A 22,645-nucleotide genomic window follows, 5' to 3' on the forward strand; every position below is an offset into this window, starting at 1 on the left:
GTTGTTCTTGTAACTAATCCACAATTGCAATAGTGGTTTGAGTTATCACATCAAGAATTAATCTTTTTTTTTACTTGTATCAAATTGTTGTCTTCTATTAATAATCAAATACCACGTTCTGCAAAATAAATAAAATTAAATAAGATTTATATGTATCATATGTTGTTTTCATTCACAATTGCAATTAATGGCAACCAATCCACAATTGCAATATGACGACCTAAAAGGTATTGAGAATGTGTTAATCTATCTCATGTTTCAAATCATCAACCAACTTACCCTCTATTTGATTCTAACTCCAAATAACCTGATTTTCTATAATCTACATCAAACAAGGTTATTCAAAAACTCGAGATAAAACAAGGCTTAAATAAAATGAAACATCAATACATGTACTACCTCAGATAAGCATTCAAGTACAATTATATTCTTCAAAATTTACACTTGTTACTAGTTATACTAGATGAATTAAGTGATCAACTTTCAATCAAGTCATAACAACAAACTAAATAGAAAAAAAGAAATAAAAAAAGCTATCCACTTTAAGTGTTGAATGCATTTACAGTGATTGAGAAAAGAAACTATTCAAAGCATACGTGTAGTTTGCTTTAATTAGGAAAATTCCCTTAGTCTTTTCATTCAAAAGAGATTAAATACTAATAATCCTCATATGACTCCTAATCCTACTAAATACTAATAAATAGCCATAATCTTACTAGATACTAACAAACATATTTATCTAACTAACACTTATCTATTCTATATAATCTAATCTTAACATATGCTCCATAAATAGTCATAACTTTTTTGATAATCATAAACCATCACATACAAAAAACAAAGGGTCTACTACTACTCCACAAATACATGACATCACTAAAACTCTATTACAAAATACTAGGTCAAATATCTTTTTCTAAATAAATATTTGAATAAATATTTGAATTTGTATATAAGTAAGAAAATTTTCTGAGGAAATAGGATTTACAACCGTCAACGGCTCGCATTTCATATGATTTGAATAAATATTTGAATCTGTATTTGAAAGTCAGCAACTCGCATTTCATAAATATTTGAATATGTATTTGGAAGTCTGATCGGAATCCTATCAATTCTTCTTCTATTCAACATCTTCCTTTTACTGTTGATCGATTTGCATGTTCATATCTTCAATATAGGTTTTCCACTTCGAATTTTCATATGATTTGTGTATTGATGAAATGATAATATTTTCAATTGAATAAAACTCAAAGAAAGGAATATCTAAATGCATCCAAATTCATAAACAAAAAAAAAATGTTTCCAATGAGCGTTCTTTACAGAAGAGAAGAGAAAGAAGATTGTGAAAAATGATATGGGTGAAAATGGGGAGGTGAAGGAAATGGGGAAGGGGAGAGAGATGAAGAGAAATGAGTTATGTGGAAAATGGGTATGGTCCATTTGATTGGATTTAGAATTCTTACTTAATTTGACCGGAATTTAAAAGATAAAAAATACATGGTTTATAATTCCATCGGAATTTAAATTTTAAATCAAATTCTTATATTAAATTCTTCAAACAAACATCATAACTAAAATTGACCCCTCAATTCTAATTCGAATTCCAATTCTCCCTCATGAAACATATCCTAAGAAAAAATCGACCAATTTGATAGTCTATGACCGAGACTTTAAATGTAGACGAGAAAAAAAAAGGAAAACGCTCAAAAAGATCAACCATGAGAATTGTTGTGTACTTTTAAATATATTAATTTATAATATATATTTATTAATTAATTTAATAAATAATAATATAATATTGGGCATAACTTATTTAATTTAAGAGTCTTATTATTTAAATTATTATAATTAATATTTATGTTTTCAGTTTACATGATAAAAAAATATAAATATTTATTCTAAAAGTAACTAATTATAATTTATAATTTTGCTAATTAATTAAAATGAATAATGAGTGTAAATAAACTATTTTTTACTATTGAAGAATGGTAAATTGTAAAGATTTATAGATATTTTTCACGTAATTAATAAAGGTAACTATATTATAATATTTGTGAAGTGCTAAAAAGTAAAAGTAATAAAATCTCTTTGTAATATAGTTATGGTCTACCACTAATTTGATGGTCCTACTTTCTAGTGGATCCCGCCCCATCCTACATCATGCTTTAGTTTCTCACTTTTATTATTTTACTTAAATTTAAATACACTTCATATTTTTATTATTTAAGTTGTTTTTTGAAAGCCTTTAGGAGAATTTTTTATTTAAGATATTAATAATTCTTTCTAAGGTATTGTTCTCTAGGTTATTAAAAAATTCAATTAAAATTAATTTTTTAATTAATCACCTCTTAATAATTAAATTATTAATTTTATTAATCAAAATATTAAAATATTTTATATTTTAAATTATTATTTTATATTTTATTTATATATATTAATACTATTTAAATCATTTGATCAAAAATAAACACTCTTCTTCAAAATTATTATAAATTGTTATTTTTTTCCCTCTGATTTTAAAAACACCCGAATAAGGCCTAAAATTTTATATATTTGGTAAGAATGTTTCAAATTGTTTATTTAGTCAATAAGGATAGAATCTTAAAATAAATAATTAACTAATTAATATTGGTTCTTAGTTAATGTCCCCCTTCTTCACGAGATCTTAAGTTCTCGATAACTTATAAATAAAGTTTTTATTTTTGTTTGTTTCAAACCATTTTCATCGTTATTAAAAACATAGACATTTTCAAAAGAAATATATATACATTTTAAAAAAAATATTGATTATAAAGTTTGATATGAGGTGAAATACATATAAAATGTATTATGTATATTTTCTAAAATTATGTAAATATTTAAATCAATCATTTGACTAGATTAAATGATTATTTCCTAAACTTATGTACATATTAGTATTTGTCCTAAAATTATGTAATATAATTTAATAAATAAATTTTATCATTATCTTCCTTTATATATTTTTTTTTTATATAAGAGAATAATAATTAGTAATTATTTTATATTATTTATTTATATACTTAACAATTTAAATTGATATAATTTATAATTAAAATTATTAAAATAAAAATAAAAATTCAACCATAAACAAAAACGGTACGCTGCCCTCTGATTCTTACTGAAATTTCCTCTTCCGGCTGAAATTAAGACCCGTCCACTAAGTCCCCGGAAATACTTTTATTATTTATTACCAAGGTATCGCTCTATTATTTATTCGATTTGATTTCCGGAGTTCGATCTTAGAATGAGGATCAACACAAGGAAAGAGAGAGGAGATCAAAGGAAACTAACTATATATAGAGTTTTCAAACTTACATAAAAAAATAATGGGGATTTATTACTCACTGATATACAATTGAAGCTTTTGAAATGAAAACTTCCAAAATGACGAATTAGATTATTCTAGTCATGTATGATGTATGGTTATCTCAAATAATTCGTCATTTTGAAAGTTTTATTACGAAAGTTTCAAACATGGTGTTACTATGTGCCAAGCCGCAGCAGCCATCTAATAAGAAAAAAAGAGAGAAGAGAAATGAGTATTGTAGAAAGAGGAGGAATGAGTATTATATATATAGAGAGAGAAAATGAATGAGTATTATAGAGAGAGGAGCAATATATTTTAATTTTGTTCTACATGAAAGAGACAGAAGAAATTTGTTAGATTTTTATAATTTTAATTATAAATTATATTAATTTTAATTTCTAAATATATAAATAAATAGTATAAAATAATTATTTATTATCTTATATAAAAAAGAAAATATAATGATAGAATTTATTTATCAAATTATATTGAGTAGAGTTATCAATTTAATAGTTAAGAAAATGAAATGGACTATTCAAAGCTCCTATACATGATATAGAATTTGGTTGTATCATTTTTAATATATAGTTAAGCTATCATTTATATATAGATCCAATACATATATATTTATTTGAGATAATTATACATGACTATAATAATTTACTTCACATTATTATTTTTTAAAAAAATTATTAATAATTATTTTAAGGAGGTGAAGAAGGTATTAATATAAATTGATAAATAAAAATTAAAATTAAATATATTTTAATATTTGAATTAATGAATTATGTGTTTTTGATAAATAAGAACAGTGAAATTATAGTTTTTATTTTTTATTATTTTAATCTCATGAGTTGCTTCAAATATTATATGTTATATATAAATATTTCTTCTTCTTTTTTCTCTAAAAAAAACTCAAACTGAGTTAAACTCATTTATTCTTACACATCTTTTTTTCATGACTAAAATTTAAGTTGATGTTGAGTTGAGTTTTATTTTGTTTGGTATTTTAATTATTAGATCTTAATTTTTATAATTTGAATAATATTATTAATTTTTGATAAATGGTGGTGACTTATGCCCTATAATTGTGTTAATAATAATTTTTCATATCCATTCCATCCTTAACAATAAATTAAACCAAATTAATGAATTTAAAATTAATTTTTATTTTTTTAATAATAATGAGTTAGTATAAGTCATCTTACAAATAAGATCTTCCTGTAGACAAATTATCATTATTACTATTTATCTTACCTGCATAAATATTTTCAAATGTTTAACATATATAATCAAATTATATATTTAAAATAATTCATCTTTTTTTTAGTTAATAAACAAAATAAATTATATTTTATTATTAAAAAAAATTTGCAAAAAAAAAAGACTGCAAAATCACTGCAGCATGGACTGTTGGAAAGGAAAAGCAAAACATTGTACCGTTGGATATCTTGTGGGCCCCAAACGATTTGGGGTGACGTTGAACACAAGATAAGCGTGCCAAATGGGAATGTACCAAAAATGTAACAAATTAGGAAGGGTCATTTCGATTTTTGTCATACAAAATTTTATTTAAAAAAAAAAGTTATATGTATTTAAGTCATTTCGATTTTTGTCACACAATTTTTATTTATTTATTTTTATTTTTTATAAATATAACTATTTTAGTCATTTTTATATGGTTGAATCTTAAATTTATTTTTTTATATTTTTAGCTATAAATTATATCAATTTAAATTTCTAAATATAAAAATAAATAGTATAAAATAATTACTCATTATTATTATCTTATATAAAAAGAAAATATACAAGAGAAGATAATAATGATAAAATTTATTTATTAAAGTATATTACATAATTTTAGGAAATAATCATATTATCTATTTAAATGATTTAAATATTTACATAATTTTAAAAAATACATAATACTTTTTATGTGTAGTTTATCTTATATCAAAATTTATAATCAATATTTAAATAAAAAAAATGTATAAATATATATAGCAATTATGAAAATTATTTCAACCCAACAAACAAAATCATTACATGAATAAAAAATAAATAAAATTTAAAAAAATCAAAAAATATATATAAAAAAACGTTACTAAATAGTTAAATAAGTACCGAGCTCATAAGTTTTCGAGAAAAACGATTAACTCCTCTACGGATTCGGTTTTCCAAAATGAATCTTAAAATCATCATATTAATAACATTATGATTGTGTTACGACTTAAATTTGTAACTAGGGTTAGAGTTCTTGATCTCAAGGGCCGAGCGAGAAATCTTTGATCAAAGTGCGTCGCAAGAATTATAAAAAGAAGATTTCAAAATTATATGAGAAGAGAATCAAAGATGAAGAAAAAATACTATTGGTATATATCTATCGGTCCAAAAAAACAACCAAATTAGAAAATACAATTGAAATTAAAAAAATTCACAAGCTTTTTCATATATTCATTCCTAAAATTGGCAATGGGTACCCTACCCGCCGGGTAGTAAAGTACCCATTCTAGAACCCGATTTTTATTTTATTACTCATTCTCGATCCCGAACTCGACGTGTATATCTATTTGTATCACATCCCCGATTCCCCGAGTACTCCATTACTCGATTAAAATATAAATTTTTATTTATTATTTTTTAAATATACTAAATATTAAAAACACATAAAATATTATTTACTTGTACAATTATATTGTTGAAGTTGAACAATATACCTACATGAAGTTCAATAAGAATTAAAAATAAATTCAATAAAAATTAAAGAAAATGTTAAACAAAAGAAAGATAGAAGATGTTAATATTGAAAATAAGATGTGAACAGAAAGAAAATGTTTTGTTATTAAATAAATGAAAGATTAAGGGTCACGGAGAATATAAATTAATTAATGATGGCGTGGTTGAGTAGGTAGTTGGGTGTTGTTTAACTAATTAATTAATATATTTAATGTAAATTTGTAACGATGTTATTATGTGAAATTTGAAAAATCATTTTAAATTTTAATATATATATATTTAATAATAATATTTCGGGTATTGGATATCGGATTTGGGTTTTACACACTCCCCATTCTCGACCCCAAATCCGACGGATAATTATTTTCGCTCCCTATCTCCTACCCTGATTTAAAATACCAAACCCAAACCTAAATCCAACATTTTGAGTACCCACGGTATACAGGTAACCATTAATTATAGACGGTTTCAATATTTAGAGAAAGTTGTCATTTTTACTATGCAGCATAGCTGCATAAATGCTTTCAAATGTTTTACTTTTTTAGAAAATTAGAAATAGAATATGATATATATTTATTTCTTATAAGATTATTACCCATAATAAAATAAATTTTCATAATAATAACATTATATAAATATATAAATGATATGAATACATTATTAAATATTTATTTACACTAAAATAGTTTAACAAAAAAATAACCAAAATGGTGTCCAGAACTCTAAAACCTTCAAATATCTACCAATATTTATACAATGGACCGGCCCCAAGAATAGGAGCCCAAAACAAAAAAATATTATGGCCATAAAATTAAAAAAGGGTACTAATCAAAGTTTTTAACAAAAATAAAATATATAATTATAATATTTATTATATAAAAACTTTACTTAAAATAAAATTAATAATTAATTAATAATATTTAATTATTAATTAATTAAGTAAATAATAATATAATATGGGGCCTAACCTATTTAATTTAAAACTTATTATTTAAATTATTATAATTATTTATGTTTTCACTCACAATTCATTTTCACCAAGGAATGAATATCTTTCATTTTGATGTAAGTCATATTTAGCAGGTTGATCTAAGACTATTACGGGTTTTTTATTATATTATTATATTTTATAATCTCTATCATATTATTTATATTTTAATTATAAGATTATCATACATTTTTTTCTCCTTCAACATCAATATATTATATATAAATGATTTGGGATACAAAACCTAACACAATATCTAAATATGAAGTAGACGAATAAATAACAACTACGTAGTTGCCTTAGTCTGCAACATCTTTGTTTATAAATGGAATAGAAAAGATGTGTCGTCGTTTGAATTAAATTAAAGAAAATCGTCTGAAGACAAAGGTAAAAGTTTTGTTTGCAGTAAGACTTGAAAAAATAAAAAATAATATAACAAGTATAAGAGAAGTTTGTGCATATTTTCATCACGGATTAATGATTTTATAATATTTTAGATATTTATAGTGTAAATTCAAACAAAAATAAATATATATCAATTAAAAAAATGTAAAATGAACAATTTCAAATAAGATCATATAAAAGAATATATATTTTAAACGTAGTTAAAGATATGGAGCCATATATATTATCCCTTAATTAAACACTAAACCAATCCAACCAAATATATATTATCCCTTAATTAAACACTAAAAATGATAATGAGAGTGGGTTATATGAGAAAATAAAATAAAAATATATGAAGATAAGAAGAAAAAAGAATAGAAACAGACTAATTTATTAGTGAACTTCTAAATCTTTAAAAAAAATATTAGCTTGACTTTCTAAATCAAAATTAAGACAACATCGTACTAATAATATTATATATAAATTATATGGCTATGATTATTATTACATATTCATTTTTATTCAGATAGTTTAACATAAAATAGTCAAAATGATTTTTTAGAGTGAAATAAGTAATAACTAGCATGTATTAATGCACGATAATAATATAAAAAATATCGTGAAAAAAATATTACGGTAAAATTTTTATGGGCGGGTCAACCCATAATCCGACCCAAGTATCAATTTACTCTGACATATATCCAAATTAACCACAGTTCTCGACCCGACAATCCAGACACTTTAAAAATTAAGCATCATTATATATATATATAGATTAGTTAGTTAAAAAGTTACTTATTAAAATGTCACGCGTTTATCAAATTTTGAGTTAAATTTAAAATATAAAGTGTTATTAGTTTAGTTGGTTAAAATGTTGTACTTGTTTTGTTAGGTTGCAAGTTCGAACCATACCTATAGCATTTTTAACCGTTTTAAGTTTATGGGCAGGTCAACCCATATCCATTTACTCTCACATATATCCAAATTAACCACAACTCTCGACCCGGCAATCCGGCACTTTAAAAATTAAGCATTATTATATATATATATAGATTATATATGCTTATTTACTACTTTCCTGGTTGTCTCTTAATCTTCAGATTGAGAAATCCACTTATGCCCCTAACAAAACAATCTTTATGCCCCTAACAAAACAATCTAAGATCTTGTTTAGTATGAGTTTTTAAAAAAAATTCATACAAATGAAACATTATTTCACTCTTCTCTTATCAATCAAATCACAAAATTCATTACTCAAAATACTCAAATATTTTTTTTTATTTATATATATAAATATATTTTAAGTCTTTTTATTAAAAATAATCGTTACATCCTCAAAATCATCGTACATCATTCAAATTTACTCTTAGATTTTTTTTTTAAAACTCACTGTAGAGGCCTAGAAATGTAAATAAGCAATTGTCTTGTTGCTGGTAAGTTTTCCTTTTGTCAACGTCAAGATGCATGCAGTTTCATAGCTCCCTCATTTTTAAGAGTTTTCAAATTTTCCAAAATTTTAATATATAATATTATTATCACTATTATTAATTATATATTATAAAATATTTATTTTTTTATAGGATAATGTTAGATAAATTCAGACCGGTTCAAATAAACCTAACTTAAATAAACTTCCCATGCAGGAACAAGGAACCGGACCGGATGAACAAGAGAACCGACTAAAGAAAACCAATCGGTCAAGCTACTAAACCGATCAAGAATATTCGGAACGTGACCGCACAAAGAAAGGATCGGCCAAAGCTCAAAACCGGAATCATCAAACAACCGATCATCCACAAGACAAGAATAACCGGAAGAAGTCCGGTTACATCACTACCAAAAGACATTCGGCCAAGTCAAATGACCGACCAGTACAAGAAGACAATTCGGGTATCTGTTGAGAATGATACCAAAGGAACAGACTGAATACTTCCATATCCATGCAAGTCTGAGGAAAGACTGTAGGCTGCAGAAAAACAGTACTACCGGATCCTTCTACTTCAGGATAAGCCAGAAAGGAAATCTTCCAAGTACAGACAACTGTCCAACAGACAGTGCCTATATCAAGTAAAAGACAAACCCGACAAGTCTGTCTTACAAACCGGAAGAACAGACCGCCAAGTCTTAGACATAGTGCCAGGTCTGAGCTTGACCATCAGGTCTGAGGAAACGACCGCAGGTCTGAAACACTGAATCACTGCACCTCTGCTCAGCCAATCAGATTGGAGGAAGTGAAATATGACCGTTGGCATATTTCACCTATAAAAGGAGGCAGTTGCAGAAGAGTAAATGCGGGATATTAAGAGACAACAGTGTGATATTGAGATAGCGCTAAGAGCATTTACTACAAGTGATAAGAGTGTGCTGTTTTAGAAAGCCTAAGTGTTGAAAGTTAAAGTGTGTTTTACAATTTCAGTGTAAATTGTAAGAGTGTTATCGAGCAGGAAATAAGTCTCGATCGGCCTGTACTTGTATTCCTTAATGAATATCCTTCTCGCGGTTTCGAGAGGAAGGGGTGACGTAGGAGTTTTATCTCCGAACATCCATAAAATCTGTCTTGTTATTTATTTTCTGCCGGCTTCATTATCTAACCGACTAACTTAACCACACCGCTCCAAACCGACTCTATATTAACCATACCGAATATCCAGATTACCAAAATCGACCCACCATTTCCAAATCTCCATCATCTGAAACCGGCCTTGTCTATCAAACAAACGTGCCGCTTCAATCTGAAAGCAAACCTCTTCCGCGCTTGAACCTAGTTCAAGGGTTTGTGACAGATTGTGTAGTATTGAAACCCCGGTGTTAATCTCTAACCGGATTAACCACCACCCTACGAGTGAGAACCGCTAACCGGTCCAACCCCCAGTTCACCAGCGGCGATCTAGATCCTAACAATTGGTATCAGAGCAGTTAGTTTCAATACTCAAGCAAGCATGTATCAGGATAGGCCTCCTATGCTGGAAGGTGATGACTTTGCCAACTGGAAGGCACGCATGCACCTGCACCTAGTCACCTTGGATGATGAAATGGAGTCCATTCTGACCGAAGGACCGATATTCATTGATAAAGATAGAAAGGAATGGACGGCTGAAGATAGGAGAAGAAACAATCTGGACAACCATGCAAGAAACCAGATCTCAAACAGCGTGGACAGAAACACATATTGCAAGATCAGAGATTGCAAAACCGCGAAGGAGACATGGAACACGGTTATCCAGATCTTTGAAGGAAATGAAAGAACAAGGGAGAACAAAATAATGATGGCCACACAGAAATTCGAAAGCATCAAAATGAAACCAGGAGAATCTATGAAGGAATACAGTGACCGGTTCACTGGTGTGTTAGATGAACTAGCAACTCTGGGCAAGAAGTATGAGAACAAAGAGGTAGTTATGAAAGCCTTGAGATCTCTTCCAAGTGCTTGGGACATAAAAACGATGGTAATGAGGGAGTCAAAGAGCCTACGTAAGATGAAACTATACGACGTATTCGAAGATCTCAAGGCATATGAGTTCGAAATGAGATCCAGAACCGAAAAGGAAGTCTCGGCTTCAACATCAACCAGAGCACTAATCACATCTACAGAACCGGCTGCACCTGCTCCTGCACCTGCACCTGCACCGATACCAGTTCCTGCACCCGCACCGATCAGAACTGCCGAACAGTTCACTGAGGATGCCATGGCAATGCTTGCACAGAAGTTTGGGAGGTTCATGAAGAGGAGCCAACCGACAAACAACTACTATGGTGACAAATCCAATGTAAGATGCTATAACTGTAACTGTTTGGGACATTTTAAGTGGGAGTGCAGGAAACCGAGGAGGGATACCCAGAAACCGGACTATCAAAATGACAGAAACAATTATCAACAAACCGGTGAAGGAAGTGAGGTACCGAAAGCACTGATAGCCAACGATGGAGGAAGTCTATGGGCTCACAGTGACAGCGACGATGAACTCACGTGCCTCATGGCAAATGAAGAACAGGTATTTGACTCTCCTTGTGAGGAATTTACTAAAGATGAGTTATACAATGCATTAAATGACATGGTAGAAGAATATAAGAACCTATTGACCATGCTACCTAAGCATCTCAACATTAGAACCGATCCCATAGTACATATTCCAACAGATCCAGAGGTACTTATCATACCTGAACCGGAGGCCATACAACCTAATGATACCCATACTCTAGAAACTGAGTTAGATCCTAAGACCGAACAACCTAGTGAACCGACTAGAGAACTAACCAAGGAAGAAAATGCCAGACTTCAATATAAGATGGCCGCCTATAAGAGATCTAGCGATATAGTAAAGAATATGAATAAAAACTATAGGCATCCTCGTTGTAAGCGTGGCCTTGGATACACAGGGAATAGCTCTAAAGACCGAAAACCCATAGAGAAAGCAAGGCTTACAAAAGGAAACCTTCCTTTTATAAAATTTCTTAAGAGCACCTGGACAGCTGAAGAAGAGGAGACCGCATACTATAGGGAAGAGAAGCTAAAATACGATTATGTTGGTCCAACCGATTCATGGCTCGACCCTGTGAAAAGAAAAGCCGAAATCCTCAGATATAAGAAAGCCTTTCCTGAACCCCGTAGGTCAAACCATAGATCACCGAACCAAAGACCACCATTTAGGACATTTGAAGGAAAACCGAAATACACGAGACCGAGTTCCAAAAGGACAGTTAAAACCCTAGCAAAGAAGACCGTCCGGTTTATCAAGGTTTGGGTACCCAAGGGACTAATCGCATGTGGACCCAAGTAAATGTGGGTACCAAACAGTTGTAAATATGTACATTTTACAGGATCCAAAGAAACGGCTAGGAAACTCCGAATGGTTCTTGGACAGCGGTTGCTCCAGGCACATGACCGGAAACAGCAATTTGTTAACCGATATCAGAACAGCAACCGGTGCTCTAATCACCTTCGGTGACAACTCAAAAGGTAAAACTGTGGGCAAGGGTAAGATTGTCCATGGTAACCTAACTATTGATAATGTACTTTTAGTTGAAAACCTAAGTTTTAACCTACTTAGCATTAGTCAGATGTGTGATGCTGGATACACGGTAGAATTCCTTAAACATGCATGCTTAGTTAAGAACTCTCAAGGTATCGTACTACTAACCGGAAATAGGATAGGTAACATCTACAAGGTAGACTAGAAAACTAAAATAGAATATCCTATATGCATGATAGCTAAGACCGATCAAACCTGGCTGTGGCACAAGAGACTAAACCATCTAAACATGAAAACCTTAAACTACATTCGTGGTAAAAAGCTAGTTGAAGGTATTCCTGACATAGTATTTAACCAGGATAAGGTTTGTTCAGCATGCCAAATGGGTAAACAAACTAGGTCATCCTTTAAGAGCAAAGGAAACATTCAATCTAGCCGATGTTTAGACCTCCTTCATATGGATTTATTTGGACCGATTCAGGTCATTAGCCTAGGAGGTATGCTCTACACCATGGTAGTTATTTATGATTATTCTAGATATACATGGGTAATATTTCTACCATCTAAACGTGAAACCGTATCAAACCTGATCACACTTCTTAAGCGCCTGCAAAATGAAAAATCAACTCGTATTAATAGCATTCGACGTGATCGAGGCACCGAATTTACCAATAGTACATTAACTGCATATCTTGATGAATCCGGCATTAGACACGAGTTGTCTAGTGCTAGGAGTCCTCAACAAAATGGCCTGGCCGAGAGAAGAAACCGGACTCTCAAGGAAGCCGCACGGTCCATGATAGCCGACTCCGGCATTGCTCAGAAATTCTGGGCTGAGGCTATCAACACTGCATGCTATACACAAAACCGCTCTTTAATAAACAGATTTCACAACAAAACACCGTATGAGGTTTATTTTAACAGAGTTCCCAAACTCAAGTACCTCAGGATTTTCGGCTGTAAATGTTATATTCATATAAATGGTAAAACCCAACTCACCGTTTTTGATGCAAAAACCGATACCGGCATCATGCTAGGGTACTCGGCAGTAAGTAAAGCATATAGAGTATATAATAATAGAACTGCAACCATGGAGGAAACAATTCACGTTGTTTTCGATGAATCGGTTGAAAGCAACACTGCTTCATGTTTTGATCTACACAACAGATTGGAAAATAATGATATTCATTCTGATAGTGAAGATGAGACTCCGGTCTTCAGGCGGTTTGTCCATGACCAAATGGGTAATATTGATACCCAGCCGGATCAAGCTGTTCCACAACAGGAAGCTGACACTTCGGTCCAATCCGAGGAAGTTGGTCGGTCTGACAATCTAGTTCAGCCTACCGACATGTCTAGCCTTGGTCAAGTTAACGGTAATTTGGTAGACACTCCTGAACTGAATCTCAGAAGAAACAGTAAACATCCTCCTGAGCAAATTATCGGTGACCCTTCAGAACCTGTTCGAACTAGGAGTCAACTTCTGGAAGGATATTTTAACTCTGCTTTCATATCCCAGATTGAACCGAAAAGAATAGATGAAGCATTGTCAGATCTGGATTGGATCTTGGGAATGCAAGAAGAGCTAAACCAGTTCGAGAGTAGTAAAGTCTGGTACTTAGTTCCCAGACCGAAAGATCAATCGGTCATAGGAACAAGATGAGTATTCAGAAACAAACTCAATGACGACGGTTTGGTCACGAGGAACAAAGCCAGATTAGTGGCTCAAGGCTACAAACAGGAAGAAGGCATTGATTTTGAAGAATCATTTGCTCCTGTAGCCAGGATAGAATCCATTAGGATTTTTCTAGCTTTTGCGGCTTTCAAAAACTTTAAGGTTTTTCAAATGGATGTTAAAAGTGCATTTCTGAACGGTGATCTACGTGAAGAAGTGTACGTTGAACAACCACCCGGTTTCAAAAACGCTGCATTTCCAAATCATGTATACCGGCTAAATAAAGCTTTATACGGTCTAAAGCAAGCACCTAGAGCCTGGTATGATACCCTAACCGCATTTCTATTAAAGCATGATTTCACCATCGGTTCGGTGGATAAAACTTTGTTTAAGTTTGAAAAGAAGGAACATATCCTACTTGTTCAAATTTATGTAGATATTATTTTTGGTTCCACCGATCCTAAGCTTTGTGACAAGTTCTCAAAAATGATGACTGACAAGTTTGAAATGAGTATGATGGGAGAATTAAGTTTCTTCCTAGGTCTTCAGGTCAAACAACTCAAAGAAGGAACATTCATCAGTCAACCTAAATATACCAAGGAGCTACTGAAGAAATTCGGGATGGACACCTGCTCCTCGGCGGCTACTCCAATGAGCTCATCAATTAAACTGGACAGGGACGATGAGGGTCAATCGGTAGACCAGATTGCATACCAGGGCATGATCGGTTCCCTACTGTACCTGACAACGAGTAGACCGGACATCCTGTTTGCAGTTGGTGTTTGTGGGAGATTCCAAGCAAATCCAAAGTAATCCCACTACACAGCCGCAAAAAGGATACTGAAGTATCTGAAAGGCACTCCTGATGTCGGTCTGTGGTACCCAAAGGACTCATCCTTTAATCTAACAAGCTACTCAGACGCAGATTATGCAGGGTGCAAGATCGACAGAAAAAGCACCAGTGGAACATGTCAGTTCCTAGGTGACCGACTGGTGTCATGGCACAGCAAGAAACAGACATCGGTGGCTACATCAACCGCAGAGGCTGAATACTTGGCGGCCGGAAGTTGCTGCTCTCAACTCCTCTGGATCCAACAACAGCTGAAGGACTTCGGTGTCATAGCCGAAGAGTCACCGATCTTCTGTGACAACACAAGTGCCATTGCGATCACCTACAACCCGGTTCTCCACTCCAGAACCAAACATATCGACATAAGGCATCACTTCATCCGAGAGCATGTCACGCTGAAGCATATCCGGCTGGAATACGTATCGACCGATCAACAAGTAGCCGATATCTTCACGAAGCCGCTGCAGGAAGCTAAGTTTTCTCAATTCAGGCTTACTCTCGGCTTAACCGACATTAGCCAAATCCTTCCAAAGGATGCTTAAAGGGAAATCGGTTCAGACAGACAAACCGGTAATTCTTCCTAAACTGTTGAACTTCGAATCTTCGGGGTGTCTGTGGAAGAACCGCCCAGTTTATTAGATAGAGTAAACCGACCGGCTACTTGGTGCATGCACCAAATAACCGCATCGGGATGAACAACTAATACCTGACCGGTTCGGAAGCAGGCCACCCTAGTTTATTTGAATTTCAAACAGAAGAGGAATAGTTATCAGAGGTTAAGGATATCTGTTCTGCAACATTACCCTCTCAAAGTAAAACAGGTCGCGCCTAAAAAGACGTGAAGATCTTTTGATATCTTTCACAGTCCAGGCCTATGACCGACAGCCTAGTCTGAACAACATGCCTATTTCATGCAATAACTAATACCCTGCGGTCAATAGACATTACCTCATTCAATACTTGGATAATAGGATAGCCCCCATACTAGTATTTAAGGGAAGCACATATTCACTCAAACATTCACAATACAAAACACATCCTCTCACTAAGGCAACCTAACCATGTCTCAATTCCCAAACATTCTTCAAGTCGATTTTGAATCCTGCTCTAGTACCGAACACTATGAAGTGTATCGGATGATCAAGGCTCTGGAAGATACTGGTCTCCAGTATTTTCTAGATGACAAGCAAACTATCTACCCTGAATCCGTTTTGGAATTTTACTATAATGCTAGAGTATTCAGGGGCACACCTCACTTTGATACCCACATTCAATCAAAGGTTGGGGGTATAATCTTTGATTTCACCGAGCAGGACTTCGGTCGGTGCTTCGGTCTGCCTAAGCAAGGGATCACAGACCTCAACCCTCCGGCCGACATTAAGGCTGAGGTCTCCCTCTCCCTTGCCCGGTCGGATGAGCCTGTTGATGATCATGGCTCTAAGTCACTCTTGAGGGCTGAATATCAGCTCCTCAACGATGTAATAGGTAGGGGCATCTTTGGAAGAGATGTCACCAACACCTATTGCGCGGCGACTTTTAACATGATGGCAGCCATTGTCACCAGAACGTCGGTCAACTGGTCCCGGGTGCTATTCGACGTCCTCATATGGATGGTCAGCATCCGGTCGGTCGGTCTTATTCCCCAAATAAGCAGCCTTCTCGTGGAACTTGGTGTTCCAACCTGTCCTGGCGAGGGTTTGAATCAAGCCCAGGTGCTAACCAAAGAGACGACCGATTCATTCTATGATCGGTTTGAGAGAGAATGGAGGAGGAGGAACTTCAACCCCCCTCGTGAAGTCAATCGCCGCGCACCTTAAGTCACTCCTTCTTACATCCGGTTGTTTTGCAGTATGTACCGGATGTACTCTTAACCAACTCAAGTTTGATCATTTCGACTTTACCTATGTTTCTTTCGGCTTTGTTTGTGTCTCTCTTAATTTCATGTTTTCTTCATCGCTCTTTATGCCATTTTCGGCATTGTTTCTGTTATCTTCGGTTTCAATCTAATTAATCTCGGTTATGTTTAAGTGCATCCCTAATTAATGAGATAATACCCAAACAACTGAATATTTAATATCTAACTAATCTGGTCAGTTTCCAACTAACATTTACCTAGGGCTTTGCAATTTGCCACTTCCCCATGCGCCTTGAAAAGGTAAAGATTCTTTTCCTTAATAAAACAAAACTGACCATCAATGCTCAGATTTTCCCTCCAAAACCGATCCTATATAAGGAGCCATCCTCTACTCATTTCATCACATCCGAAAACACAAGATCACACCTGATACTCTTGAATTTCGTCTCTCTCAATACCGAAATCATGCCGAGCAGAACTCTGGGAAACTTCCTATGCATCGATTTCAACTCTTGCACGGGCATAAGGGACTGTACCACTAAGCAGAAATTCATGTATGACTCTCTCGTTGAAACCGGTCTTCAACCGTTTCTTGAAGAGGCCGGTCCTATTCTTCTAGACGATGTCAAGGCCTTCTTTCGAAGCGCCTGCATCAGGGGAAAGTACATCGTCTCTACTGTCAGAGACCATACATTCTGGATAGACGAGGTTGAATTTGCCTCACTATTCGGTCTACCCACTGAAGGTTTCTCTGACTTTCCGCCTATTCAGGACCTTGCGGGATTTGAAACCGCACAATACCTGTCGGCCACCCCTTTTCCGGTGGAAAACTTTGGGCCAAAAACCCAACTTGCTAGTCACGGTCAGCTACTGCTCGAAATCGTGACCCGGTCAATTCTGTGTCAATCACCGAATCAACGGTACTCTAGGAATACCTACAGCATCATGACCCACATTCTTTGCAAATCGGCCATCAACTGGTCAACGGTCATATGGGAAAACCTAAAGGATATGGTGCTGACCAAGAAAGGGCTCGGTTATGCACCGCATATTAGCAAGCTGATTCTTGGGTACCGACCAGAGTTCGGACCGGGCACACCGGCTCCCTCTTCAAACATCCTCGACAGGGATTCGGCAATAGACCGAATCTGGAGAATGTCTTTTCAATAGGTTATACTTTACATTATTTCTGTATGCCTATCTTATATCGGTTTCCCTTCTCTGCTATTTCTTGAATTTTAATATCAATTCAGTCTAAATGACCGTGTCTTCTTAATTCTTTGAACATTAATCTAAGTAACCGGTTCACATCTTCAAACTATAACCGCGTTCTTATCCGATCACATAAAATCTGCTTAATCTGTTAACACTCAAAATAACCGATTGGACTTAGAAACCGAATGATCAATCGGTTTCTAGAAGAAGAATGCGTAATCAATGACATAAGTAAAGGATTTTGGAGGGAAATCTCCCGCTCAAATTTGCCGCCCACCTCTTCTTGTTTTACCGCCCATAGTTTGGCGCCTTTTCATTTTGGAGGGAAAATTCCCGCCCATTATTGATGGGACGGTTGGGCTTCCAAACCGCATCTATAAAAGGGGCCTTCGGTCATTTTATTTCATTCTCACGCGAATCCACTTTCTCTCTCTAAGCTCTCTAAAACTCATTGAAGCGGTACTTTCTCACTTTCTCAAACTCTTTAACATGGGTCGTGATTCGGCGTTGTTCAGACTCTACTCTCAGGTGGATTTCGAGGAAATCCGGTTGAATGGTACGACCGAGGCGAAAGCAATTATTGACCGGGTAATCAAAACCGGTCTGGAATATTTCCTCGGCGGTCCTCACGTCATTTACAAAGATGCGGTCGAAGAGTTCTTCAAAACCGCAACAATCGCCTACGACAAGATCACCGCGACTGTATGCGGTTCCCGAATAGAGCTCACCGAAGAATTGGTGGCCGAAAGCCTGCGTCTTCCAACAACCGGCCATGATGCAACGGCAGAAATAGACCAGGACATCTTTGAATCGGCTTGCTACATTCTATCGGCATCTAATGAGCCGATCAAAACATCCGGGAGCAAACAAATGCTAAGGCCGGAGTATATCCCGATATGTGACATCTTCACAAGGGCGATCCTGGCAAGGGGAGGAAACCTCAACAACCTCACAAGGGACAAAATCAAGATGCTAATCGGTCTGATGGAGGGTAAAGAGATCAACTGGGCAAGATCGGTGTTCAGCAACCTCATGGATATGGTGAAACCGGATTCAACCCGGTCGTTGGGATACGCCGTGCCTCTCGGTAAGATATTCCTCCATTTAAATCTCAACATCGGTCCCGGCGTTGCGGTAGCAAAACGCTGCCTCATCAGATCAAGGCAATTCCTTGAAAGGACACAGCCGGCCCCCAGCTCCACAGGTGGCCGAAAGAAGAAAGCCGCAAAGAAAGATGCCCCGGCCAAACCAAAGACCGGAGGCAAAGGAAAAGAAAAGATAACCTTCTCCGACCCACCACAACAAACAGAAGATGAGGAGTGGGCCTCTGCGCAAACCGACACGGAGAGGACCGATGATAGAACGGTCAATGACGTCGATCATTCGGCTCGGAGTCCAAACAATGCCGAACCAAACACCAACCCTGAGACCACCGAGGATAGAGAAGAGGGTGGTGGAGAAGAGGTTGATAAAGAAGCCGATGATGAAGGCTACGACACGGAGAGGGAGGAGGCCGAAGAAGCAGAGGCCGATAGATTAACCCAGAAAATCCTTCAGGGCGTCAACAAGCGAGCAGAAGACGTTGAAGAGCTATACTTGGAGTGGCATGAGCACCGGTTCGGTACACCATATAGAGAAATCCTACCGGGCCACACGGAAAAGCAATGCATCGACAGATTGGAGGAAGTAGAGGACCTGATGATGAGCCTCACAAAATCCAACACAATTCAAGAGGTACAAAGCCGAACCTGTCTCCTATTACCGAGGATCCAACTTCGGAAACTAAGAAAGCGCATCCGGAAAATTAAGGAAGAGCTCAACAAAACGGGATCGGTGGACACCGTCGTGCCGCGGGTGTTAACAAGGCTTGAAAAAGGAAAAGGGAAATAATTCAAGAAATCGAGCGGCTGGAAACGATATGCAGCCGAATGCAAGTACCGGTCTATACTGCTCCCGTAATCAAAAAGTTTCCGGTTAACTGTCCAACACCTCCAATGGAGAATGCGGCACCGATCTTGGAGAATGCGGCACCATTAGAACTTCCAAAAGAGAATGCTGCACCGATAGAATCCAGTGAAAGAGCCGATCCAAATCTCACGGAGCAATCACCTCCCCCACCACCGGAAGTCACCGCCTCAGACCTTACTAAAGAATGGGCTGCTAAAGAATGGGTTGAGGACCGACTTCAAAAGCTTGAAGCATCCATATCGGAACGGATCGATGACCGCATACAAGAACACAACGTGTCCGAGCTTCAACCATTCAAGGATAGATCCAACAGAATAGTTGATTCGGCCCTGAAGTTCACCGACGTGACAAGGCTGCTTCTGGAAAAACATCAAGAACGACTCTCAGAACTCGGCAACGGTCTGTGGGAAGAGGCCGGTGAGCGCGATAAATGGGCTCAGCGAACCGCAACTCTGGAGGATGTGACCTCTGATTTAAAGAAAGACTTCGAACGGGTCAACACGACACTTAACCGGGTCTCCGAACTCGAGAAGACAAACGAGAGTCTCGTGGCCGAAGTAAAGGCACTTTCCGAACAAATGGCCGAAATTTTAAGGGCTAAAGTGAACGCGGACGACGCGGCTGTAGCGGCTGATGCTCAAGTAGCTAAGAGGATCCAGGATGCGCTGGACGCCGAAGTTAGCAAAGATAAAGAGGCACCGCGATCGTCTCAACTGACCGAAGCGGAAGTGGAAGCAGCGCGAATTAAAAGAGGAGAGACCATATTTCCAGGGTTTGCCGAAAAAGTGGCCGCTCTAGCAGCAGAGGACGCTGAACGGTTGGAAAGGGAGGAACGGAGGCTGGAAGCCTATGCAAAGGAAAACGAGAAGAAGAAGAAGGCGGCCGCCTCCGCCTCAGCGCCGAAAAAGCGGAAGAGGGAAGCTCCTAAAAAGGAGGCCCTTAAGAAAGTTCAGATTGCCGAACTGCTCAGAGAGGTCTCTGAACCGGTCATCCCAAGTACTTCGGAGCAGGATGATCAAATCGAAGATGAAGTCGAAGAACAACTGTGGTCCCGGTCTAAAAGGCGACGATCTTCCGAACCGACCGGGCAACAGCAACCGAAGAAAAAGAAGAGCGTCTATGATTTCACGGACTCTGAATAGGGACTATCCTTCTTTTCTTATTGGCCTTAGTATTTCTATATATTTTGTCTTTCCGGTCATCTATATATAAATATATAAAGTTATTTTTGAATCCGGCCTTATTTTGCATTTCTACTTAGTTTTGATAATTTTAAATAAAATAATCAAAAATGGAGAAATTGTTAGATAAAAGATAAAGACTCTTCCAAAACTTTTCTCAAAATTTTCTCTCAAAATTTTTCGAAAAATTCTCTAAGTCTTTTTCAAAAACCGGACAAACAAAACAACCGGCCTACGGTTGCAAACTTACATGATTTTGATAATTTTAAATAAAATAATCAAAAAAGGAGAAATTGTTAGATAAATTCAGACCGGTTCAAATAAACCTAACTTAAATAAACTTCCCATGTAGGAACAAGGAACCGGACCGGATGAACAAGAGAACCGACTAAAGAAAACCAATCGGTCAAGCTACTAAACCGATCAAGAATATTCGGAACGTGACCGCACAAAGAAAGGATCGGCCAAAGCTCAAAACCGGAATCATCAAACAGCCGATCATCCACAAGACAAGAATAACCGGAAGAAGTCCGGTTACATCACTACCAAAAGACATTCGGCCAAGTCAAATGACCGACCAGTACAAGAAGACAATTCGGGTATCTGTTGAGAATGATACCAAAGGAACAGACTGAATACTTCCATATCCATGCAAGTCTGAGGAAAGACTGTAGGCTGCAGAAAAACAGTACTACCGGATCCTTCTACTTCAGGATAAGCCAGAAAGAAAATCTTCCAAGTACAGACAACTGTCCAACAGACAGTGCCTATATCAAGTAAAAGACAAACCCGGCAGGTCTGTCTTACAAACCGGAAGAACAGACCGCCAGGTCTGAGACATAGTGCCAGGTCTGAGCTTGACCATCAGGTCTGAGGAAACGACCGCAAGTCTGAAATACTGAATCACTGCACCTCTGCTCAGCCAATCAGATTGGAGGAAGTGAAATATGACCGTTGGCATATTTCACCTATAAAAGGAGGCAGTTGCAAAAGAGTAAATGCGGGACATTAAGAGACAACAGTGTGATATTGAGATAGCGCTAAGAGCATTTACTACAAGTGATAAGAGTGTGCTGTTTTAGAAAGCCTAAGTGTTGAAAGTTAAAGTGTGTTTTACAATTTCGGTGTAAATTGTAAGAGTGTTATCGAGCAGGAAATAAGTCTCGATCGGCCTGTACTTGTATTCCTTAGTGAATATCCTTCTCGCGGTTTCGAGAGGAAGGGGTGACTTGGCCGAATGTCTTTTGGTAGTGATGTAACCGGACTTCTTCCGGTTATTCTTGTCTTGTGGATGATCGGCTGTTTGATGATTCCGGTTTTGAGCTTTGGCCGATCCTTTCTTTGTGCGGTCACGTTCCGAATATTCTTGATCGGTTTAGTAGCTTGACCGATTGGTTTTCTTTAGTCGGTTCTCTTGTTCATCCGGTCCGGTTCCTTGTTCCTGCATGGGAAGTTTATTTAAGTTAGGTTTATTTGAACCGGTCTGAATTTA

The sequence above is a fragment of the Impatiens glandulifera genome, chromosome 4 (assembly GCF_907164915.1).
Source record: "Impatiens glandulifera chromosome 4, dImpGla2.1, whole genome shotgun sequence".
Taxonomy (NCBI): domain Eukaryota; kingdom Viridiplantae; phylum Streptophyta; class Magnoliopsida; order Ericales; family Balsaminaceae; genus Impatiens; species Impatiens glandulifera.